This window comes from Enhydra lutris, unplaced genomic scaffold, assembly GCF_002288905.1.
Source record: "Enhydra lutris kenyoni isolate GAN:26980312 unplaced genomic scaffold, ASM228890v2 scaffoldscaffold41, whole genome shotgun sequence".
NCBI lineage: Eukaryota > Metazoa > Chordata > Mammalia > Carnivora > Mustelidae > Enhydra > Enhydra lutris.
Window position 1 is genome coordinate 18,799,837 of NW_019154125.1, and position 27,138 is coordinate 18,826,974.

General features: G+C 37.3%; 1 protein-coding gene and 2 pseudogenes across 2 annotated transcripts in view; 2 read left to right on the plus strand and 1 right to left on the minus strand.

Annotated features, from left to right (window-relative positions):
* Window positions 1-27,138, minus strand: part of LOC111155373 (scaffolding protein involved in DNA repair) — a 490,720-nt gene that overhangs the window by 423,240 nt on the left and 40,342 nt on the right. The gene's annotated exons all lie outside the window — the stretch shown is intronic.
* LOC111155411 lies at window positions 9,168-9,818 on the plus strand (annotated as a pseudogene).
* On the plus strand, window positions 9,919-19,554 carry LOC111155412 (annotated as a pseudogene).

Genomic DNA, 27,138 nt, shown 5'->3' on the forward strand with positions numbered 1-27,138 from the left:
TCACTCTGGAAAACAGTATGGAGGTTCCTCAAAAAGTTGAAAACACAGCTACCCTATGACCCAGCAATTGCATTACTGGGTACTTACCCCAAAGATACAAATGTAGTGAAACAAAGGGGCACCTGCAACCTCATGTTTATATCAGCAATGTCCATAATAACCAAACAATGTAAAGAACCCAGATGTCCATCAACAGATGAATGGATAAATAAGTTGTGATACACACACACACACACACACACACACACACACACACACACACAATGGAATATTACTCAGCCATCAAAAAATGAAATCTTGCCATTTGCAATGGCGTGGATGGAACTACAGGGTATTATGCTAAGCAAAATAAGTCAGTCAAAGAAAGACAATTATATGATTTCACTCATGGAGAATTTAAGAAACAAAACAGGATCATAGGGGAAGGAAGGGAAAAACAAAATAAGATGAAATCAGAGACAGAAACAAACAGTAAGAGACTCGACTACAGGAAACAAACTGAGGGTTGCTGGAGGGGAAGAGGAGGTAAGGCGATGGGGTAACTGGGTGATTAAGCATTAAGGAGGGCACTGGATGTAATGAGCACTGGGTGTAACTGATGAACCATGAAACTCTACCTCTGAAACTAATAATATACTATATGTTAATTAATTGAATTTAAATGATAATAAACAGAAGATATAAGAACTGTATCTAATATATAATTTATTACATATAATCATTAAATATTACATACTAATATATATTACATGATATATAATATTATATACATAATATATAATACATGATAGATAATATAGCTTATAATATATTTACATATAATTTAATCATGTATACTATATTTATATATAATTATTATTATATTATTATATTAATGCATTATTATGTAATATAGTTTTATGTTATATATATTGTTGTGTGTGTGTGTTTGTATGTGTGCATGTGTATATATATATATGCTCCCAATATCTGAGCACCAAAACATATTAAGGAAATACTAATATGACTTTAAGGGAGAAACAGACAATACAGTAAGTAGGGGACTTCAATTCCCCACTATTCGCAGTGAATATGTTGTCTAGACAGAATATCAAGGAAACATAGGAATTGAACCATATTTTAGAATAAATGGACCTAACAGACACATATAGAAAATTCCACACAGCAGAACACACATTCTTCTCAAGCGCACATGGAACATTCTCCAGGATACATCATATAATAAGCCACAAAACTAATATTACCAAATTTAAGAACACTAAAATCATACAAGCTATCTCCTCTGGCCACATGGCACAAAATTAGAAATCTATAAGAAGAAAGGGAGTATATCTCCAAATATATGGAAACTAAACAGCACATTTCTAAACAACCCATGATTAAAAGAAGAACTCAAAAAGGAAATAAAACATTATCCAAAAACAAATGAAAACAAAAATATAATGTATCAAATTTGGGGGAATAAGCAAAAGCAGTTCTGCAAGGAAAGTTTATAGCAATAAAACCGTATGTTAAAAGATGAGATCTCAAATAAACAATCTAAATGTATATCTTAAGGAACTAAAAAAAAGAGCAACTAATTAAGCCCAAAGTTAGGAGAAGGAAATAATAAAAATTAGAGCAGAAATAAATAAAATAGGGACCAGAAAAACAACAGAAAGGATGAATCCATGAAACTTGAACCTGGTTTGTTGAAAAGATTAAAAAAAAAAAAAAAAAAAACAAACAATCTGACAAACCTTTAACTACACTAAGAAAAAAAGACAGATGACTCAAATAAATAAAATTAGAAATGGAAGAGGAGATATTAAAATCAGTATTACAGAAATATATAATTATAAGAGACTACTATAATTACATCCCAACAAATTACATAACCTAGAAATGGGTACATTTCTAGAAACACACAAGAGTCTACCAAGAATGAATTAGAAAGAAATATAAAAATCTGAACAGAGCAGTAACATGTCATGAGACTGAGTCAGTTATCAAAAAATTCTAACACAGGAAATTCCAGGGCCAGACAGCTTTACTAATGAATTCTACTGAATATTTAAAGAAGAATTACCACCAATTCTCCTCAAACTCTTCCAAAATATGGAGGAAGAGGAAACACTTCTGAACTCACTCTACAAAGCCAGTATTACCTTGATACCAATATGAGACAGACATCACAATATTAACTACAGATAATATCCCTGATGAATATACATGAAAAAAATTCTCAGAATGTATTAGCAAACCAAATATAAGAACAAATTAAAAGGATCATATACCATGACCAATAGGATTTATCCCTGGGATACAAGGATAGTTCAATTCTATTCAGAACTGAATAGAGAGTCCAGAATTAAATCCTGGCATATATAATCAACCAATAATCAAAGAGAGACAAGAACACCCAGTGATGAACAAACGGTGCCTCTGTAACAAATGGTGCCTGGAAAACTGGATAACTACAGGCAGAGCAATGAAACTGGACCTCCTTATCTCATAGCACAAACAAAAATTCAAAACTTAAGACTTGTAAAACGTGATTCCACAAAAGTCCTACAAGAAAACATACGGGAGATGTTCATCAATACTCATCTTGGCCATGATTTTTGGATGATGCCAAAAGCACAAACAGCAAAAATAAAAATCAACAAATGAGACTACACCAAAATCAAAGCTTCTTCACAGTTAAAGAAATAAGTAAGAAAAATGAGATGGCAGCCTAAAGAATGAGAGAAAATATTTGCAAACTATACATTGGATAAGAGATTAATATACAAAATACATAACAATTTAATAAGAAAGATACAAACAATCCAATTAAAACATGGGCAAAAAAATTAAACAGACTTTTTTCCAAAAGGGGCATCAAAATGACCACCAGGCACATGAATAAATGCTTAACATCACTAAGCATTAGGGAAATGCAAATAAAAACTACAATAAGATATCACCCCATGCTTGTGAAGGGACAAGTACTAGGGAGGGTGTTATGGAAAAGGAACACTTATACACTGTTAGTAGGATTCTCAATAAGTCCAATGAGTGCAGAAGACAATATGGAGGTTTTTCAAAAAATTAAAAATACATCCACCATACAATCCAGCAATTCCACTTCTAGATATATACTGTAAGAAAATAAAAATGGGATTTTGTTGAGATATACGCATACCCATGTTTATCACACATTAGTCATAATAGCCAAGATGGGGAAACAACCCAAATAGCCATCAATGGGTGAAAGAATTAAAAAAAAAAAAAAAAAGATGTGGGGCATATATATATACAATGGACTACTACTCAGTCATAAGAATGGGGAATCTCCTACAATTTGTGACAAAATGGATGGACACTATGCTACATACATGACATAATGAGTACTTTATGCTAGGTGGATAAGTTGACAGAGACAAATACTATATGATCTCACCAACGTGGTATCTGTAAAAATCAAACTTGGAAAAACAATGGAGGATAAAATAGTGGTTATCACAGGATGGGGAGTGAGGGATAAGATTTACAGTGTTTAAGGGTAGAAAGTTAAACATTAGTAAAGTAAGCCATAGAGATGTAATATACAATATAATGAATATAAAAAATAGTATTGTACTATAATGATGCAATATGATACATACTGCTTCAAAATGGCAATCAAATTATAATATATAAATGTATCAAAGTAACATGCTGTATACCTTAAATTTACAAAGTGTAACATGTCAAATTTATCAAATAAAAAATAGACAGGAGTCACAATCTTTTTAAAGAAACAAACAAAACCCACAAGGCTTCTGGTAATACTAGGTATTTTAAAAAAGAAAGTGCTAAGACAAATTACTGAATGGAAGAAAATATTTGCCAATTATATATTTGACAAGGGTCTACCCACTAGAATATATTTTTAAAAACAAATCCAAACTCTCACAACTCAGTAAGAAAAAAAAACCCACCCAATTAAAAAAAATCAATAAAGGACTTAAACAGCCATTTCTTCAAAGAAGATATACAAATGACAAGGAAAACATGGTCATCATAATTAGTCATTAGGGAAATAAATACCCAAACCACAATAATATACTACTTTATTCCCATTAGGATTGTTACAATAGAGTTCACTTTTTAAAGAAAAATAAATGATGGTGAGGAAGTAGAGAAATTGCTGGTGAGAATCTAGAATAATGCAATCACTATGGAAAACAGGTGAGTGGTTTCTCAGTGAGTTAAATATAGAATTGCTGTATGAACCAGTAATCCCACTCCTTGGTATAGAAGAAGAGAATTTAAAACAGGTACTCAAACTGGTATTTGTACACTAATGTTCTTTTTTTTTTTTTTTAACAAATTTTATTTATTTATATGACAGAGATCACAAGTAGGCAGAGAGGCAGCCGGGGGGCGGGGGAAGCAGGCTCCCCACTGAGCAGAGAGCCCGATGCGGGACTCGATCCCAGGACCCCAAGATCATGACCTGAGCTGAAGGCAGAGGCTTAACCCACTGAGCCACCCAGATGCCCCTGTACACCAATGTTCTTAGCAGCACTATTCACAATAGACAAAGAGTGGAAAAACCCAAATATCCATCAACAGATGAACTGATAAATAATTCTGGTAAAAACATACAACAAAATATTATTCAGCCATAAAAAAGAATGAAGTACTGATATATGCTTCCATGTAGATGAACCTCAAACATTATTCTAAGCAAGAAATCAAACACAAAAGGTCACAAATTATATGATTCCATTTATATAAAAAATTCAGAACAGGTAAATTCACTGAGACAGAGAGAAGACTGGTATAGCTGAGGTGTGTTGGAGGGGTGGATTTTGGAATGGATGTTTAATGGAGTGGATGCTTAATGGTATGGTGCTTCCTTTCTGGGTGATGAAAACGTTCTGAAATGAAGCAGAAGTGGTGGCTGCACATGTTACAATGTACTAAGCACTGAAATTACTTTAGTAAGTTAATTTTATATTATGTGAATTTTACCTCAATAAAAATTTTTTTTTAGTCAATTGAGAGATTTGGGGCACCTGGGTGGCTCAGTTAGTTAAGCATCTGCCCTCTGCTCAGGTCACAATCCCAGAGTCCTGAGATCGCGCCCTGCATTGGGATCTCTGCTCAGTGGGAAGTCTGCGTCTCCGTTTTACTCTGCCTGCTGCTCTGCCTACTTGTGCGCTTGCTCTCTCTCAAATAAATAAAAAAATATAAATCTTAAAGATAAATAAATAAACAAAATAAATATATAGATCTGATAACCAACTGCATGTAGCTTAGAAGTGTATGTGGCAAGGATAATAGATACTAAAGAGTCTTTGAACAATCAAGTGGGCAGACACCCCAATAAATGAGACAAGAATCACAGCAATTAAAGTGTACCAGTTTAACTATATGTTAAAACGTATGGTCCAATAAAATAAGAAAAAAGAAATGGATAATTATTCTTCCGTAACTGACTGCTACTTATGGTGAGTGCCCTGTGCCATCTTCTTGGGGAGATAAGCAACTTTAATAATTAAAGTACTTTTCTAATATATTTTGTATATTTATTTATCATTTTGGCATATTAAGCAATTAACATGCTTTTACTTGAGACAAAAAATATAATCCTCCCTTTTACCCCAGTGTATTATTTTATTTTTTAAAGAAAATCAGTAGCAACTGGAGTGCTAACAACTAAAAGTGGAAGATAACAAAATAATGGTTTTCACCATTTACACAGATTAAGTGCCTTGTATGAGACATGAGAGGGCTTTCAAAATAAAGGGGCACACATAGGTTTTCTTGAAAAGGACTTCAAAAAGTAAAATAATAATTTCAAAATCAGAAGGTTTTAGTGTTAATGGGCCTTCCCTATCTCAACAGTAATTGCCTGTACTCATTCTACCCTGACTTCTTTGACTCTTAACTTCTTGTCAGTTCCTGCTTACTCTCTCCTCAGTGATCAGTTTCTCCAGCTCCCTGTTGAAGGGCTAGTTTAAAACTACAATCACAGCCTCAGAGCCCTGCAATCTCCTCTTTTAAACTGCCATAACAGACAACCCTTTCTAGCCCTGAGGCAATACCTGCAAAAGCTAGAATTTTTAGGAAAATAAAATCCATAGTGTGACACTTCTTAGGATAAAACAGTCACCTAAGTTGGTCTTTCTTAGGCTATAACTTGGTGAACCTGGAAACAATTCTAAAATTTGTATTTAAATGCTGTACCAATGGAAAAGGGTACATTCAATCAAATGGAAAGGAAACACTTGCATTTTATGTATAAAAGAAATTGAATGGGTGTAGCCTTGATTCTCTTGTATAAAAATACAGAAATGGTCAGAAGAAGAGAGATAGTAAAGTTGTATAACCATCATCTTATTATCAATTTTAGTTCTACAAGAAGTCTTCTCCTTGGATAACCTCTGAAATAGCTGAGAGCCATGGAAAGTTCAACAACCTAGATGTCTCACAGGTATCTAAGGAAAAACAGAAAGAGGAGACACTGTTCCCACATCAGCATATCAGGGGACCCAGACTGGCAGAGTCTTCCATTCTTTCAGAAAGAGCACAAATCCCACATGCCTCTGTCACAGCTGTTGTGACAGCAGCCAGGGAAGAAAAATAGGGGAAGATTTTTCTGGAGCTCTACAGAAGATGTCTTTTTGGCTTTGGAACTCAAAAAGTTTGTTTTATCAGCAGCCTGTTTTAGGTAAACCCTTCCCAAAATATTTATAATCTGAAAAACAATTTCATTATAGTGTTTTAAAAATTGTAAAGCTGACCAGAGCTCTGAGAAGATGGGTGCTATGTTCATGTTCATCCTCAGCTGCAATCCAGAGCACCAGTCTCTTGGAAGGGAGCTCTTGCATGTACTTAGTATCCCACTTTCTACATCCAGTATCCTGGTGTTTGTGGTTGTCACACAAGGGAGGCCCCTTGAACACTTGGCTCTGGTCAGGCTCTGGCCAGGGGGACCTGTATTCCTGGCTTCCATAGGACTTTAACAATTGGAGGGACAGTTCTTGGTAGGGTGCCACCCCCAGGGCACTGAACAAACAACAGACTAAAACACACATTCCTCCCCCACCTCCGCCCTGTCCCAACCCCTCGCCCCATCTCTCTGTTGAAAGAGATTCATATGTTTCTCCTGGTGCTTCAGGTTGATGAATAGGCTTCAGGTTCGGCACACATCTTAGAGGCTATGGAGGTACTCACACAGAACATAGGTAGAGGGACACGATCATTGTGCCCTTCCTCTCCCTCACTATAGTTTGTCAGTATGTCCCAGAAAGAAGCTTATACACTAGTCTGGAGTACTGATTTTTGAAACTGTTGGTCAGAGCACAACTCCAGATCTCATGCTTTGGTAGTCAGCAAGCCTTAAGCTTGTGGTCTCACAAAACTGTGTGTGTGTGTGTGTGTATGTATATATGTATGTGTGTGTATATATATATATATATATATATATGTATTTTAAAAGCTGCTATCTAAAAATTTGGCTTCCAATCTGCTGGGTTTAGGTGTTAGCTGAGATATTCCCCTCTGGGACACTGATACATGCCCCTTGGGCACACCTTCAATGACTGGGAGCTATTAAAAATAAATTAGGCGGGCGCCTGGGTGGCTCAGTGGGTTAAAGCCTCTGCCTTCGGCTCAGGTCATGATCCCAGGGTCCTGGGATTGAGCCCAACATCGGGCTCTCTGCTCAGCAGGGAGCCTGCTTCCTCCTCTCTCTCTGCCTGCCTCTCTGCCTACTTGTGATCTCTCTCTGTCAAATAAATAAATAAAATCTTAAAAAATAAAAAATAAATAAATAAATAAATAAATTAGGCTGCTTAGAGAATCATAAAGGACCAAGAGACAACCAAGAACTAGGGAGAGGTTGAATGTCAAGGTTCATTTCCTACAAGAAACATTCCTCCAAGACTGGGAGAGGTGACAGCTTCATTTAATACACAGAAACAAACACAAAGAGTCAAGCAAATTGAAGAAACAGGAACGTGTTCCATATTAAAAAAATAAAACTCCCCCCACCAAAAAAAACCCTTAATGAAACAGAGATATACATAATTTACCTGATGAAAAATTCAAAGTAATGATCATAAAGATGCTTTCCGAATTCGGAAGAAGAATAGATTAAAAAAAAGAGTTAGAAAATATAAGAAAGCACCAAATGGAAGTCAAAGAGCTGAAGAAAGCAATAATTGAACCAAAAAATACACTAAAGGGGTTCAAAAGCAGACTGGATGAAGCAGAATCATCAGTGAACTCAAAACAGGGCAATGGAGATCACCCAATCAGAGCAGCAAAAAAAAGAATGGGAAAAAAAAAAAAAAACCCACACAAAAAACTGAAGGTAGCCTAAGGGACTAACTGGAAACATCAAACAGACTTAACATTCATACTATGTCTGTTACAGAAGATGGAGAGAGAAAGGGGTAGAAAATTTATCTGAGGAAATGAATGAAATGGCTGAAAATTTCCCTAACTCAGAGAAGGAAACAGACATCCTATTCCAGAAAGTTCCAATTAAGATGAACCCGGAGACTCACAGGAAGACACTTCCTAATTAAAATGTCAAAAGTTAAAGACAAGGAGAGAATCTCAAAAGCAGCAATTAAAAACTATAACAAGTATTTAAAAAAAAAAAAGGCTACAGAAGATTTTCAGCAGAAGCTTTTCAGGCAGAAAGGAGTGGCACAATATATTCAAAGTGCTGAAAGGAAATAAACTTTCATCCAAAATACACCCAGCAAAATCATCATTCAGAATTGAAGGAAAAATAAAGAGTTTTCTGGACAAAGAACACCTACGAGTTCATCTAAAACAGCATTACAAGAAATGTTAAAGGGACTTTTGTAGGCTGAAAATAAAAAGTGCAAATTCATAACAAGAAAATATAGGAAACCAAACTTGGAATTATCTGTATTAGTGGTTTTCAGATAGCTCAGAGGGTGATAAAAGCTGTGTCGGCAGAGAACAAGATCCAGATCACTAGGAACCTCCACCAGTGCAGCTTCCCTGTGAAATAGAGGGGAAAAACCCATACCCGAAACAGGGTCACCATATTGTAGGAGTGGGATTCCCTCTGTTTCCCCTGCACCAGGAACAGCTGAGCCATCACCAAAGTAGCCATAAGAATGAGGACCATTTCAATGTGCATGGCTTCATGGCCATGGTGCTTGGTATGCATGCACGTGTGCTCAACCCTCCACTGCTCCTCTCCGGAGAGGTCTGACATATCAACCTCATCCAGCTCCCATTCTCTAACAGTACCTTCTCCAACCTCCACTTCTACCACTGCCATCTTCACCAACAGTACAGACACCCCAAGGTTGGTTTATAAGTAGTTCTTGTTTATCTATAAAATAAGCTATGCCACTGGCATTGCTGGCTACACGGCTGTCATGTTTACCCTTTCTGGTCTCTGTTATTCAAGATCAAACCAGAAGATGCCATGGACTTTGTTATTTCTCTTGTCTTCTATGGCCTCTACTATGTTGTTCTTGAACAAGACTTTGTAGAAATGTGTGCAGACTACATGGCATCTACCATAGGGTTCTACAATGTCAGGCATGCCTACCAAACATCTCTCAGACAGTGTGTGTGCCATGTGTGGGCAGCAGATCTTTGTGGATTTCAGTGAAGAGGGCATTATCATGAACATACACAGTATATATAAGCTGTCTTGCAATCACGTATTCCATGAGTTCTGCATCCTCGGCTGGTGCACTGTAGGAAGGAAACAGATGTGTCCCTACTGCAAACAGAAGATGAACCTCAAGAGAATGCTCAGCAATCCCTGGGAGAGGCCTCACTCGTGTAGAGGCAACTGCTGCTAGACTGGTTTCAGTATTTGGCAGTCTGACATCATTGGCCTGGTGCAAGGCATCAACTATATCCTAGGCCTGGAATAGTCAGGAAGAAGAGCATCCACCCACTATGGACCTCAGGGCACTCTCCTCCCTGTTTTCCAAGATGTCCTGGGTAGGAAAGACTCAAAGGGACACCTGGACAACTCAGGATCCCTCCAGCTGTGTCCAGGCTGGGGAGGGAGACGTTGGAGAGCCATCCAGTGGGGCTGCAGCAGTGCGGGCATTTTAAAAGAAAACTATTTTGATAAATATTAAAAAAAAAAAAAAAACAAACAAACATATGAAAGTATGAATCTCATTAGTAAAGGTAAACATTCAGTACAAATGGCGGATTAATCACTTATAAAGCTACCCTAAAAGTTAAAAAACAAAAGTAGTAAAAATAAGTATAACTACAATAACTAGTTAAGGGATACACAAGATAAAAGTATGTAAAATGTGATGTCAAAACCATAAAACATGGGGTGAGGGGAGCAAAAATGAGTTCAGAATGTGTTCAAACTTATCAACTTAAAATAGAGTTATAAATGAAGGTTGTTATACTAAACCTCATGGGAACCACCAAGCAAAAATCTATGGTAGATTTCCAAAAGATGGTGAGAAGGAGATTCTTTTCCAAGAAAAGAAATGGCAGATGATGTTGATGTTATAGGAGGGCCCAGGAGCTCTGGAATGGGAGGCCATGGTGGCTTCCATGGAGGCTTTAGTAGCAGCATCTAGGTCAGGGCCAAGGCCACAGAATTCAAAGAGGCAAGGCCAAGGAGTGGATCCCCATCACCATGCTGTGCCACCTGGTCACAGTCAGGAATATCAAGTCCCTGGAAGAGATCTATCTCTTCTCCCTGCCTATCAAGGAATCTGAGATCATTGACTACTTCCTAGGGACATCCCTCTTCAAGGATGAGGTTTTGGAGATTATGCCTATGCAAAAGCAGACGCATGCTCATCAGCAGGCCAGGTTCAAGGCATTTGCTGACATCAGTCTGAATGTTAAATACTCCAAGGAGGTAGCCACTGCCATCCGTGGGGCCATCAACCTAGCCAAGCTTTTTTTTTTTTTAATAATTTTTATTTACTTATTTGACAGAGGGAGAGCACAAGCAGGCAGACTAGCAGGTAGAGGGAAAGGGAAAAGCAGGCTCCCTGCTGAGCGAGGAGCCAGATATGGGGCTCAATCCCAGAACCCTGGGAACATGACCTGAGCCAAAACCAGTCATTTAACCAACTGAGCCACCCAGGCATCCCGTGTCAAGCTTTCCATCATCCCCATTTGGCAAGGCTACTGGAGGAACAAGTAACCCCCAAACTGTCCCATGCAAGGTGACTGGCCACTGTGGCTCTGTGCTGGTATGCCTCATCCCTGCTCCCAGAGGCACTGGTATTGTCTCAGCCAGTGCCCAAGAAGCTACTGATGATGGCCAGTATTGATGACTGCTAAGCGTCAGCAAGGGACTGCACTGCCATCCCAGGCAACTTCACCATGGCTACTTTTGATGCCATTTCCAATATCTATAGGTATCTCACCCTGACCTCTGGAAAGAAACTGTCTGTGTTCACCAAGTGTCCCTATCAGGAATTCACTGACCATCTTGTGAAGACCCACAACAGGAATCTCCATGCAGAGGACCTAGGCTCCAGCTATGGCCACCACATAGATTTTATACAAGAAAAATTAAGTGAATTAAGGCCTATTTAAAAAAAAAGGTGGGGGGGAGATTGTGAGAAAGGGATCTAAGCACATCACTAACAAAATGTTCAAACCATAAAGGAAGCAACCAAGAGAAGAAACAGAAAGGAATTACAAAACAGCCAGAAAACAATTAAGATGACAATAAGTGCATAACCATCATTATCACTTTAAGTATAAATGGACTAAATTCTACAGTCAAAAGACAAGTGGCTAAGTGGGTTTAAAGAAAAAAAAAAAGACCTTTATATATTGCTTACATTTCAGATTTAAGGACACACACTGACTGAAAGTGAAGGGATGAAAAAGATATCCTATATAAATGTAAACAAAAAGTAAGCTGGAATAATTATCCTTAGACAAAACAGACTTTAAAGCAAAGACTATAAATAAAAACAAACAAACAAGGTATTACATAATGAGGAAGGGATCAATCCACAAAGAGATGTAACATTTATAATATTTATGCACCCAAACTAGGAACACATAAATATGTAAAGCAAACATTAACAGACCTAAAGAAAAAACACAGCAATACAACAACAGAAAGGAATTTTCATATCCTACTTTCATAACAGATAGAGCATCCAGACAGAACATCAATAAGGAAACATCAGACTTACACAACATGTTCTGTAGATGAATTGAACAGCATTCCATCCAAAAGCAGAATACATGTTCTTTTCAAGTGCACATGGAACATTCTTCAGAATAGACCATATGTTAGTCCGCAAAATAAGTACTACCAAATTTAGGAAGATTGAAATATCAACCATAGTTTCCAAATATAATAGGATGAAACTAAAACTCAATTACAAGAAGAAAACTGGAAAATTCACAAATATATGACGATTAAACAACATGCTACTGAACAACCAAGGGATCAATGAAATCAATGACAAATAAAAAGATACCTTGAGACAAATGAAAATGGAAATACAATGTATCAAAATTTATGGGCTATAGTAAAAGCAATTCAAAGAGAGTTCAGGAGATAAATGCTTACTTCAAGAAAGGAGAAAAATCTTAAATAAATATCTTAATATTACACTAAAAAAAGAAGAACAAGTGAAGTCCAAAGTTAGTAGAAAAAGGAAATAACAGAGTAGAAATAAATCAAAGAGACTAAAAAGATAATAAATAAGATCAATGAAACTAAGAGTTGCCTCTGTGAAAAGATACATAAAACTGGCAAACTTTTACCAAGGATCACAAAAAAAAAAAAAAAAAGAAAAAAAGAGAGAGAGAGAACTGAAAATCAGAAATTACAACTAAATACAAAGAATCACAAAATACTATTATAAGCCACAAATTTTTAAAAAATCTGTAAGAAATGAATAAATTCCTAGAAATATTCAGTCTTCTGAGACTGAATCATAAAGAAAAAAAATTTTAACAGACAGATTACTAAAAAAGATTGAATCAGTAATCAAAAATTTCCCAATAAACAAAAAACTGCAAGACCACATGCCTTCACCAGTAAATTCTACCAAACATTTAAAGAAAATTAATGGCAATCTTTCTCAAACTCTTTCAAAAAATAAAAGTGATGGGTATACTTTTGAACTCATTTTATGCAATCAGCACTACCCTGATTCTAGCACCACACAAGGACACTATAAGAAAGATAGTTATAGGTAAACAGCCATGATGAACACAGAAGCAAAAATTCTCAATAAAATATTAGCAAACCAAATTCAACAACACATTAAAAGGCTCATACATGACACGATCAAGTGGGTATTATTCCAGGGATGCAAGGCGGTTCAACATCTGCATATCAATCAATATGATACAGTACATAAACAAAATAAAACATAAAAATCATATTATCATCTCAAAAGATGTAGAAAGTGCATGATAGAATTCAACATCCATTTATGTTAAAAGCACTCAACAAAGCAGATATAGATGGAATATACCTTAAAATAATAAAGGCCATATATAAAAAAACCCTGCTAATATCATACTCAATAGTGAAAAGCTGCAGGCTTTTTGTCTAAGATCAGCAACAAGACAAGGATACCCCACTAACACCATTTTATTCAACATAGTATGGAAGTCGTACCAGAAAAATTAGGCATAGAAAAGAAACATTAGGCATCCAAATTAGAAAGAAGAAGTAAAACTGTTATATTTGCAGATGACATGATATTTTATGTATAGAAAACCCTAAAGACTCCACCAAAAAAACTACAGAATAAATTCCATAAAGTTGCAGAACACAGAATTAATATACAGCAATTTGTATTTCTATACACTAACAACACAGTAGTAAAAAGATAACTTAAGAAAACAATCATATTTACAATTACATAACAAGAATAAAATACCAATAGGGGAGGAAGCAAGATGGCAGAGGACTAAGAGACTGAAATATCATCAGATCTCAGGAGTTCAGCTAGATAGTTATCAAACCATTCTAAACACCTACAAACTCAACAGGAGATAGAAGACAAGAATACAAGGAATTCTAGGAACAGAAAATCAACCATTTTCCGGAAGGTAGGAGATGCAAAGTGAATCTGAAGTGATGGGAAGATAGACCGCGGGGGGAGGGGCCGGCTCCCGGAAAGTGAGACAGCAGCGGAACACAAAATTGGATCTTTTAGAAGTCTGCTCCACTGAGGGACGTCGCTCCAGAGGGAGCCTTCGCGGGGACAGTGTGGCCTCAGGACCTACAGGATCAGAGAAAGACCAGGGGTGCCTGAGTGTGGCAGAGCTCCCAGGTATCAGAGGAGGGAAGCCGCCTACAGAGATAGAAGTCAAGGAGTGTGCTCTGAGCTCGGGATTACCTTAAACCGAGACCCAAGTCACAGTCGGGCCACTACTCTTCAAGCGGCGACCCCACAAGTGGCAGATCCAGAGACCCCCTCCTTCCTCCTCCAGGAGGACTGGCACAGGAACACGTGGCAGGAATCTACTGGGTTTGGAGACTCCAAATAGAGCTGTACATCAGAGACAAACGCTCAGTCACAGGCCAGGTGAGCACAGAGCACAGATGGAGTCGGGGAGACAGGAGTTATTGACTGCTTTTATCTGAGGGTGCACTGAGGACTGGGGGCCCGAGCTCTTGGCTCCTCCAGGGCAAAGATTCGGAGGCCGACATTTTCATTCCTGTCCTCCAGAGCTCTACGGAAAGTGTTCAGGAAACAAAACAACTGAAAGTGAACACGAGGAGATTACTTAGCCCGGGCCCTGGCAAGGGCAGTGCAATTCCACCTCAGGCAAAGACATATGATACTCCCTGCAACAGGCCCCTGCCCCAGAAGATCAGCAAGAACATCCAGCCAAGACCAAGCTCCCCGATCAAGGAGAACAGCAGAACGCCAGAGCTGAAGGAAAGCAATGCATAGAATCCATGGCTTTTTTCTCATAATCCTTTAGTCTTCAAAAGTCAATTTTTAAAATTTTTTGTTTCTTATTCTATTTTTTAAACTCTTCCTCTTTCTTCTTTTAACGTTTTTTAACTAGTTTATCTTAAAAATACTTTTCTAAAAAGAATCCTTTTAAAACTTAATTATTAGTCATATTTTATCCCTTCGTTGTATTTAAACTTATTTTTTTTGTATGGGTATAGGATTTTTTCTTTAAAATTTTAGTAATACAATTTCTTCTAATAGGTCAAAATATAACCTATATCTAGTACATGGCTTAATTCTAGTCTCTGGCCTGAACACATTCTCTCTCTTTCTTTTTTCCTATTCTTTTCCTTTTCCAGCCAATTTAAAGGAATTGTCCTTTCTTGGAGTGTTTTTGTGAATTTTCGTCTTTGCAGTCATATTCCATCCCTTCATCGTGTTTACCATAATTTTTATATATATATGTGAGTTTATCTTTCTTTAAAATTTAGGGAGGTAATTTCTTCTAAGAGACCAGAATATACACAAAATCAAGTGGGTGGCTCTGTTCTATTCATCAGTCTAATATATCTATATATATTTTTTTAGTTTTTTTAAATTTTTTAGTTTTATTTCTTTCTTCCCCCTTTTTTCTCCCCCGTTTTGGTTGACATACATTTTTGTTGGGTCTTTGCCACACTTTTAGTATTTTACTCCCTGGTTCATATATTCTTAACTGGATAAAACAACAAGGCAGAAAAAATTCACCACAAAAGAAAAAAACAAGAGGCAGTAACAATGTCTACAGACCTAATGAATACAGACATTGGTAATATGTCAGAAGTAGAGTTCCAAATGATGATTCTCAAGGTGCTACCTGGGCTCTAAAAAGGCATGGAAGATATTAGAGAAAACCTTTCTGGAGAAATAAAATCCTTTTCCAGAGAAATAAAGAACTAAAATCTAACCAAGCTAAAATAAAAAGAGCTATTAATGAGGTACAATCAAAATGGAGGCTCTTACTGCTAAGATAAATGAAGCAGGATAGAATTCGTGATATAGAAGAGACCAAATGATGGAGAATAAAGCAACTGAGAAAAGAGACAAAAAACTACAGGACTGGGGGAGAAAAATCTCAGAGATAAGAGATACCATAAGACAAAACAATATGAGAATAATTGGGATCCCAGAAGAAGAAGAAACAGAGAGCGGGGCAGAAGGTATATTAGAGCAAAATATAGCAGAATTCCCTATCTGGGGAAGGGAACAAACATCAAAATCCAGGAGGCACAGAGAACCCACCTCAAAATCAATAAAAACAGGTCAACACTCCATCATCTAAAAGTAAGACACACAAGTCTTAGTGACAATGACAAAATAGTGAAAGCAGCTTGGGACAAGAGGTCTGTAATATACAACAGCAGAAATATTAGACTGGCAGGAGACCTATCCACAGAGACCTGGCAGGCCAGAGAGGATGGGCATGATATATTATGAGAACTAAATGAGAAAAATATTCAGCCAAGAACACTATATCCACCTAGGCTGTCACTGAAAACAGATGGGAGAGATAAAGCTTCCAGGACAAACAAAAACTAAAATAATTTACAAACACCAAACCAGCCCCACAAGAAACACTCAAATCTAAGCAAAGAGAGGGCCTAAAAGTAACATAGACCAGAAAGGAACAGAGGCAATATACAGTAACAGTCACCTTACAAGCAATACAATGGCACTAAATTCATACCTTTCAATAGTTACCCTGAATGGAAATGGGCTAAATGCCCCAATCAAAAGACACAGGATATCACAATGGATAAAAAAACAAGACCCATCAATATGCTGTCTATAAGAAATTCATTTTAGACCCAAAGACAGCTCCGGATTTAAAGTGAGGGGGTGGTAAACAATGTACCATTCTAATAGACATCAAAAGAAAGCTGGGGTGGCTATCCTTACAACAGATAAATTAGATTTTAAGCCAAAGAGTATAATAAGAGACGAGGAAAGAAACTGTATCGTACTTAAAGGGTCTAACAAGAAGATCTACCAATTTTAAATATCTATGCCCCTAACGTGGGAGCAGCCAATTATATAAACCAATTAATAACAAAATTAAAGAAACACATCAACAATGATAAAATAATAGTAGGGGACTTTAAGACGCCCCCCCCCCTTACTGAAATGGACAGATCATCTAAGCAAAGATCAACAAGGAAATAAAGGCTTTAAATGACACACTGGACCAGATGGACATCACAGATATATTTAGAACATTCCATCCTAAAGCAACAGAATACACGTTCTTCTCTAGTGCACTTGGAACATTCTCCAGAATAGATCACATCCTGGGTCACAAATCAGGTCTCAATCGGAACCAAAAGATTGGGAACATTCCCCGCATATTTTCAGACTACAAAGGTCTGAAGCAAGAACTCAATCACAAGAGGAAAGTTGGGAAGAACTCAAATCCATGCAGGTAAAGAGCATCCTACTAACGAATGAATGGGTCAACCAGGAAATTAAAGAAGAATTTTAAAAAGTCATGGAAACAAATCAAAATGAAAACACAAATGTTCAAAATCTTTGGGACACCACAAAGGCTGTTCTATGAGGAAAGTATATAGTAATACAAGCCTTTCTCAAGAAACAAGGGCTCAAGTACACAACCTACCCCTACACCTAAACGAGCTGGAGAAAGAACAGCAAAGAAAGCCTTAAACGCAGCAGGAGAAGAGAAATAATAAAGATGAGAGCAGAAATCAGTGAAATAGAAACCAAAAGAACCGGAGAACAAATCAACGAAACTAGGAGCTGGTTCTTTGAAAGAATTAATAAGATGGATAAGCCCCTGGCCAGACTTATCGAAAAGGATAGAGAAAGGACCCAAATTAATAAAATCATGAGTGAAAGAGGAGATATCACAACCAACACCAAAGAAATACAAACAATTATAAGAACACAGTATGAGCAACTATACGCCAGCAAGTTTGACAATCTGGAAGAAATGGATGCATTCCCAGAGACAAATAAACTACCAAAACTGAACCAGGAAGAAATAGAAAACCTGAACAGACCCATAACCAGTAAGGAGATTGAAGCACTCATCAAAAAAGCCTCCCAACAAATAAGAGCCCAGGGCCAGATGGCTTCCCAGGGGAATTCTACCAAACATTTAAAGAAGAATTAATACCTATTCTCCTGAAACTATTCCAAAAATAGAAATGGAAGGAAAACTTCACAACTCATCTGATGAGACCAGCATGACTTTGATCCCAAAAACCAGACAAAAAGGAGAATTACAGAACAAAATCCTTAATGAACACGGATGCAAAAACTCTCAACAAAATACTAGCCATTGGATCCAACAGTACATTAACAGGATTATTCACCACGACCAAGTGGGATTTATTCCACGGCTGCAACGTTGGTTCAAGATCCGCAAATCAATCAATGTGATGCAATACATTAACAAAAGAGAGAACAAGAACCATATGATACTCTCAATAGATGCTAAAAAAAAAAAAAGCATTTGACAAAGTACAGCATCCCTTCTTGATCAAAACTCTTCACAGTGTAGGCATAGAGGGTACACAGCTCAATATCATCAAAGGCATCTATGAAAAACCCACAGCAAGTATCATTCTCAACAGGGAAAAACTGAGAGCTTTTCCGCTAAGGTCAGGAACAGGGTAGGGATGTTCACTATATCCACTGCTACTCAACATAGTACTAGAAGTCCTAGCCTTGGTAATCAGACAACAAAAAGAAATAAAAGGCATCCGAATTGGCAAAGAACAAGTCAGACTCTCACTCTTTGCAGATGATATGATACTTTACGTGGAAAACCCAGAAGAATCCACTCCAAAACTGCCAGAACTCATACAGGAATTCAGTGAAGTGTCAGGATATAAAATCAATGCACAGAAATCAGTTGCATTTCTATACACCATCAGCAAGACAGAAGAAAGAGAAATTAAGGATTTTATCCCATTTGCAATTGCACCCAAAACCATAAGATACCTAGGAATAGACCTAACCAAAGACGCAAAGAATTTGTACTCAGAGAACTATAACGTACTCATGAAAGAAACTGAGGAAGATGCAAAAGAATGGAAAAACGTTCCATGCCCTTGGACCGGAAGAACAAATATTGTGAAAATGTCTATGCTACCTAAAGCAATCTACACATTTAACGTAATCCCTATCAAAATAACCATCAACTCTTTTCTAAGAAATGCAACAAATAATCCTAAAATTTATATGGAACCAGAAAAGACCCCGAATAGCCAGAGGAATATTGAAAAAGAAAACCAAAGCTGGCTGCATCACAATTCCAGACTTCAAGCTCTATTACAAAGCTGTAATCATCAAGATAGTAGGTACTGGCCCAAAAACAGACACACAGATCAATGGAACAGAATAGAGAGCCCAGAAATGGACCCTCAACCCTACGGTCAACTCATCTTTGACAAAGCAGGAAAGAATGTCTAATGGTAAAAGACAGTCTCTTTAACAAATGGTGTGGGGAAAACTGGACAGCCACATGCAGAAGAATGAAACTGGACCACTTCCTTACACCACACACAAAAACAGACTCAAAATGGATAAAGGAACTCAATGTGAGACAGGAATCCAACAATCCTTGAGGAGAACACAGGCAGCAACCTCCTCGACCTCAGCCACAACAACTTCTTCCTGGAAACTTCGCCAAAGGCAAGGGAAGCAAGGACAAAAATGAACTATTGGGACCTCATCAAGTTCAAAAGCTTTTGCACAGCAAAACAAACAATCAAGATAAAGAAAATGTGGTGTGTGTGTGTGTGTGTTTGTGTGTGTGTGTGTATAAATATATGCATACATATATTTATATATATATATATATAATGGAATATTATGCAGCCATCAAGAGAAACAAACCTTGCCATTTGCAATGACATTGATAGAACTAGAGGGTATTATGCTGAGTGAAATTAGTCGACCAGAAAAAGACAATTATATGATCTCTCTGATGTGAGGAATTTGAGAGGCAGGGCAGCGGGTCATGGAGGTAAGGAGGGAGGGAGAAAATGAAACAAGATGTAACAGGGAGGAAGACAAACTGTAAGAGACTCTTAACATCATGAAACAAACTGAGGGTTGACAGGGGTGTGGGGGAGTAGGGATAGGGTGGCTGGGTTATAAACATTGGGGAGGATATGTGCTATGGTGAGTGCTGTGAAATGTGTAAGCCTGATGATTCACAGACCTATACCACTGGGGCAAATAATACATTATATATTAATAATGAAAAAACAAGAAAATACCAATGAATAAATTTAACCAAGGAGGTAAAAAAGCTATGCAACAAAACTGTAATAAACTGATTAAAGTAATTAACAATGATATATAAATAGAAAGATACTCCATTCTTATGGATTGAAAAATTAATATTCTTAAAATGTTGATAGTACCCAAAGCAATCTAGAGATTCAGTACAAACCCTCAAATTTACAATGTCACTTTTGACAGAAATAGAACAAAACATTCCTAAAACTTGTATGGAAGCACTAAAAAGCCCAAAAACCAAAACAATCTTGACAAAGAACAATGCTGGAGGTATCACAATCCCAGACTTTATACTATGTTACGAAACTATACTAATCAAAATAGTATGGTACTAGCTTAAAAACAGGCACACGGATCAACAGACCAGAACAGAGAACCCAGAATTAAACTCACCTATATGCGGTCATTAACAACTAAAAAGTAAAGACTATAGAATGGGTAACGAACAGACATTCCCTCAATAAATGATGTGGGGCAAACTGGACAGCCACATGCAAAAGAATGAAACTAGGATATGATCTTACACTATACATAAAAACCAACTCAAAATGGATTAAAACCTTGAATGTGAGGCCTGAAACCATACAACTCCTAGAAGAAAACATAGATGGTACACTCCTCAATATTGGTTGTGGCCTCTGGGTTTTTGGATCTGACTGCAAAAGCAAAGGCAACAAAAGCAAAAATAAATGAGTATAACTATACCATGCTAAACATTTTTGGCACAGGAAAAGAAATCATCCATAAAATGAAAAGGCAACCTATGGAATGGGACAATATATTTGCAAATCCTGTATCTGATAAGAGTTAATATCCAAAACATATAAAGAACTCATACAACTCACTAGTAGAAAAACAAACTAAGAAACAGAGAACCTGAAGACAGTTTATTCTAAAGAAAACATACAGATGGCCAAGAGACACGTGTAAAGATGCTCAACATAGTCACAGAAATACAAATCAAAACTGTAAGATATCACCTCATACCTGTTAGAATGCCCTTCATCAAAAGACAAAAAATAATAAGCATTAGAATGTATAAAAAAGGGAACCCTTGTGTACTGTTGGTGAAAATGTAAATTGCTATAGGTGCTATAGCAAAGAGTACGGAAATCCCTCAAAAAATTAAAAACAGAACCACCATATGGTTCAGCAATTCCACTTCTGGGTATTTATCTGAAGAAAACAAAAACACTAATTGGAAAAAATATATGCCACCCCCTCATTTACTGCAGCATTATTTTCAACAGACAAGATATCGAAGTGATCTGTCCATCCATAGGTGGATGGATAAAGATGTGGTACATATATACAATAGAATAGTTTTCATTATCAAAAAAGGAAATCCTGTTATTTGTGACACCATGAATGGACAGTGAGGCTATTAGGTTAAGTGAAATAAAGAAAAGAGAAAGTAAAACACTGTAGGATCTCACTTACATGTGGAATTTTAAAAACAACATAACCAAGGCTCACAGATACATGGAATAGACTGGTGGTTGCCAGATGTGGGGGGCGGGGCCGGGGCAAAGGAGTGAAGGCATAAATTTTCAGGTATAAAATAATTAAGTTATGGTGATGTAATGTATAACATGTTGACTACAGTTAATAATACTGTACTGCATATTTGAAACTTGCTAAGAAAGTCAATCTTGGAAGTACTTATCACAAGAAAAAAAATTTTTATAACTGTACGGTGACAAATGTTAATTAGACATTGCTGTGATCACTTCACAATATATGTAAATATGGAATCACTCTGTTGCATACCTGAAACTTACATAATGGAATATGTCAATTATACCTTATTAAAAAAAAAAGTTTCAAACCGGTATCAAGCAGTATTCCTATAACTTGAAGTAAGAGAAAAATCATTATTACAAATATAGAGTTGGTCTTTCACAATTAATGCAAGCTTAGATTGACTTAAAGTAATACAGTGAAGACTAATAGGCACTTTAAAAAATGCCCATGGAAGCCCAGATGGTACAATCAGTTAAGTGGCAGACTTGGTCTCAGCTCAGGTCGTAATCTCCGGGTCATGATATTGAATCCCACATCTGGCTCTGCACTCAGCATGGAATTTGCTTAAGTTACCCTCTCCCTTTCCCTCTTTTCCTCCTCTGTTCTCTCTCTCACTCTCAAATAAATAAATAAAACCTGTCGGGGGGAAATGATTTTGATCACATTAAACCTATAGACTGGCTAGGGAAAACTACATTAATTCCAAATACTTGGATTTTTCTGCATATCTTATTATTAACAATCCCTACATTAAATTTAACCATAGTCAGAAATTACAGTCCTTAAAATTTCAAACTTTTGAAACTTATTGAGAAGTTTTATGGCCCAATATATGATTTATCTTGATATGTATATTATGCATTTGGATGGAATGTACATTCTATTGTATTCTAGTTACATGTGATATTCTACAAATGTCAAGGTGACTGATAATGGTTTTTCAGATCCTTTATGTTCAAACTGATTTCTTTTGGTCTACATTTTCTATAATTTATGGACAGTATGCTGTTAAGATTTCAAGCTATGATTACAGATCTTAAGCACTTACAAATTTGTGGCTGATATGTTGAAATGTTGTTCTTCATCTCCAATAACATGTTTGAAATCATTTTACCTAATATTAATAATACAAATTACTAATATTACTCCAACTTTCTTATATAACTACTATTTGCATGCTACATCGTTTCCCATGCATTTATTTTCAATCTATCTAGGTCATTAGATTTTTCTTAAAGATTTTATGTACTTTTTTAAGAGAGAGAGAAAGAAGTGGGGGAAGAAGCAGAGGAAGAGTGGGCTGACCCTAAAGACCAATACAGAGCTAGATCCCATTACCCAGAGAACACATCCAAAGGAGAAATCAAGAGTTGGGCTCTCAACTGGCTAAGCCAACCAGGCATCCTTGTGTTATTACATCTAAAATGCATCTCTAGAATAGTCAAGATGGCAGAGAGTAGCAGGCTCAGATGAAATCAGGTAGCAGGAGATCAGCTAGATAGCTTATCAAACCATTGTGAACACCTACAAATACAACAGGAGATCTAAGAGAAGAAGAGCAACAATTCTAGAAACAGAAAATCGACCACTTTCTGAAAGGTAGGACCGGAGGCGAAGTGAATCCAAAGTGACGGGAAGATAGACCACGGGGGAAGGGGCCGGCTCCCGGCAAGCAGCGGAACAACAGAGCACAAAATCAGGACTTTTATTTATTTATTTATTTATTTGACAGACAGATCACAAGTAGGCAGAAAGGCAGGCAGAGAGAGAGAGACGAGGAAGCAGGCTCCCTGCTGAGCAGAGAGCCCGATATGGGGCTCGATCCCAGGACCCTGGGATCATGACCCGAGCTGAAGGGAGAGGCTTTAATCCACAGAGCCACCCAGGTGCCCCCAAAAACAGGACTTTTAAAAGTCTGCTCCACTGAAGGACATCGCTCCAGAGGCTAAACCGTGGTGAAGACCACACAGGGTCAGCGTGGCCCCAGGTCCCGTGGAGTCACAGAAGGATCAGGGGTGTATGAGTGTCCCAGAGCTCGCAGGTATTAGGGTGGGGAAGCCGGCTACAGAGAGCAGAGGAGTGAGCTCTCAACTCGGGGTTACCTTGAACCGTAATCCATGGCACAGGCCACTGCTCTCCTGTGTGGGGTGGTAATCCTTATAGCAGATCAATTAGATTTTAAACCAAAGAGTATAATAAGAGATGAGGAAGGTCACTATATCAAACTCAAAGGGGTTCTCCAACAAGAAGATCTAACAATTTTAAATATCTATGCCCCTAACATGGGAGCAGCCAACTATAAACCAATTAATAACAAAATCAAAGAAACACATTGACAATACAATAATAGTAGGGGACTTTAACATTCCCCTCACTGAAATGGACAGATCATCTAAGCAAAAGATCAACAAGGAAATAAAGGCCTTAAATGACACACTGGACCAGATGGACATCACAGATATATTTAGAACATTCCATCCTAAAGCAACAGACTACACATTCTTCTCTAGTGCACATGGAACATTCTCCAGAATAGATCACATCCTGGGTCACAAACCAAGTCTCAACCGGTATCAAAAGATTGGGATCATTCCCTGCATATTTTCAGACCACAATGCTCTGAAGTGAGAACTCAATCACAAGAGGAAATTTGGAAAGAATACAAATACATGGAGACTAAACAGCATCCTTCTGAAGAATGAATGGGTCAACCAGAAAATTCAAGAAGAATTGAAAAAATTCATGGAAACAAATGATAATGAAAACACAACGGTTCAAAATCTGTGGGACTCAGCAAAGGCAGTCCTGAGAGGAAAATATATAGTGATACAAGCCTTTCACAAGAAACAAGAAAGGTCTCAAATACACAACCTAACAATACACCTACAGGAGCTGGAGAAAGAACAGCAAAGAAGGCCTAAACCCAGCAGGAGAAGAGAAATCATAAAGATCAGAGCAGAAATCAATGAAATGGAAACCAAGAGAACAAGAGAACAAATCAACGAAACTAGGAGCTGGTTCTTTGAAAGAATTAATAAGATCGATAAACCCCTGGCCAGACTTATCAAAAAGAAAAGAGAAAGGACCCAAATAAATAAAATCATGAATGAAAGAGGAGAGATCACAACTAACACCAAAGAAATACAGACAATTATAAAAACGTACTATGAGCAACTCTACGCCAGCAAATTAGACCATCTGGAAGAAATGCATGCATTCCTAGAGACATAAAAACTATCACAACTGAACCAAGAAGAAATAGAACACCTGAACAGGCCCATAACCAGTAAGGAGATTGAAACAGTCATCAAAAATCTCCCAACAAACAAGAGCCCAGGGCCAGATGGCTTCCCAGGGGAATTCTACCAAACATTTAAAGAAGAATTAATTCCTAGTCTCCTGAAATTGTTCCAAAAAATAGAAATGGAAGGGAAACTTCCAAACTCATTTGATAAGGCCAGCATCACCTTGATCCCAAAACCAGACAAGGATCCCATCAAAAAAGAGAATTACAGACCAATATCCTTGATGAACACAGATGCAAAAATTCTCAACAAAATACTGGCCAATAGGATCCAACAGTACATTAAAAGGATTATTCACCACGACCAGTGGGATTTATTCCACGGCTGCAAGATTGGTTCAACATCCTCAAATCAATCAATGTGATACAACGCATTAATAAAAGAAAGAAAAAGAACCATATGATACTCTAAATAGATGCTGAAAAAGCATTTGACAAAGTACAGCATCCCTTCCTGATCAAAACTCTTCAAAGTGTAGGGATAGAGGGCACATACCTAAATATCATCAAAGCCGTCAATGAAAAACCCACCGCAAATATCATTCTCAATGGAGAAAAACTGAAAGCTTTTCTGCTAAGGTCAGGAACACGGCAGGGATGTCCATTATCACCACTGCTATTCAACATAGTACTAGAAGTCCTAGCCTTGGTAATCAGGCAACAAAAAGAAATTAAAGGCATCCAAATTGGCAAAGAAGTCAAACTATCACTCTTTGCAGATGATACGATAGTACATGTGGAAAACCCAAAAGACTCCACTCCAAAACTGCTAGAACTTGTACAGGAATTCAGTAAAGTGTCAGGATATAAAAGCAATGCACAGAAATCAGTTGCATTTCTTTACACCAAAAATAAGACAGAAAAAAGAGAAATTAAGGAGTCAATCGCATTTACAATTGCACCCAGAAACATAAGACACCTAGGAATAAACATAACCAAAGATGCAAAGAATCTATACTCAAAAAACTATAAAGTACTCATGAAAGAAATTGAGGAAGACACAAAAAATGGAAAAATGTTCCATGCTCCTGGATCGGAAGAACAAATATTGTGAAAATGTCTATGCTACCCAAAGCAATCGACACATTTAATGCAATCCCTATCAAAATAACACCCATTTTTTTCAAAGAAATGGAACAAATAATCCTAAAATTTATATGGAACCAGAAAAGACCTCAAATAGCCAGAGGAATATTGAAAAAGAAAGCCAAGGTTGGTGGCATCACAATTCCGGACTTCAAGCTCTATTACAAAGCTGGCATCATCAAGACAGTATGGTACTGGCACAAAAACAGACACATAGATCAATGGAACAGAAGAGAGAGCCCAGAAATAGACTCTCAACTTTATGGTCAATCTTCGACAAAGCAGGAAACATTGTCCAATGAAAAAAAGATACCCTCTTCAACAAATGGTGTTGGGAAAATTGGACAGTCACATGTAGAAAAATGAAATTGGACCATTTCCTTACACCACACATGAAAATAGACTCAAAATGGATGAAGGACTTCAATGTGAGAAAGACATCAGAATCCTTGAGGAAAACACACCTCCTCGACCTCAGCTGCAGCAACTTCTTCCTAGGAACATCGCTAAAGGCAAGGGAAGCAAGGGCAAAAATGAACTATTGGGATTTCATCAAGATCAAAAGCTTTTGCACAGCAAAGGAGACAGTTAACAAAACCAAAAGACAACTGACAGAATGGGAGAAGATATTTGCAAACGACATATCAGATAAAGGGCTACTGTCCAAAATCTATAAAGAGCTTAGCAAACTCAATAGCTTAGCAAACTCAATAGCCAAAGAACAAATACTCCAATCAAGAAATGGGCAGAGGACATGAACAGACATTTCTGCAAAGAAGACATCCAGATGGCCAACAGACACATGAAAAAATGCTCCACATCACTTGGCACCAGGGAAATACAAATCAAAACCACAATGAGATACCACCTCATACCAGTCAGAATGGCTAAAATGAACAAGTCAGGAAATGACAGATACTGGCGAGGATGCGGAGAAAGAGGAACCCTCCTACACTGTTGGTGGGAATGTAAGCTGGTGCAACCACTCTGGAACACAGCATGGAGGTTCCCCAAAAT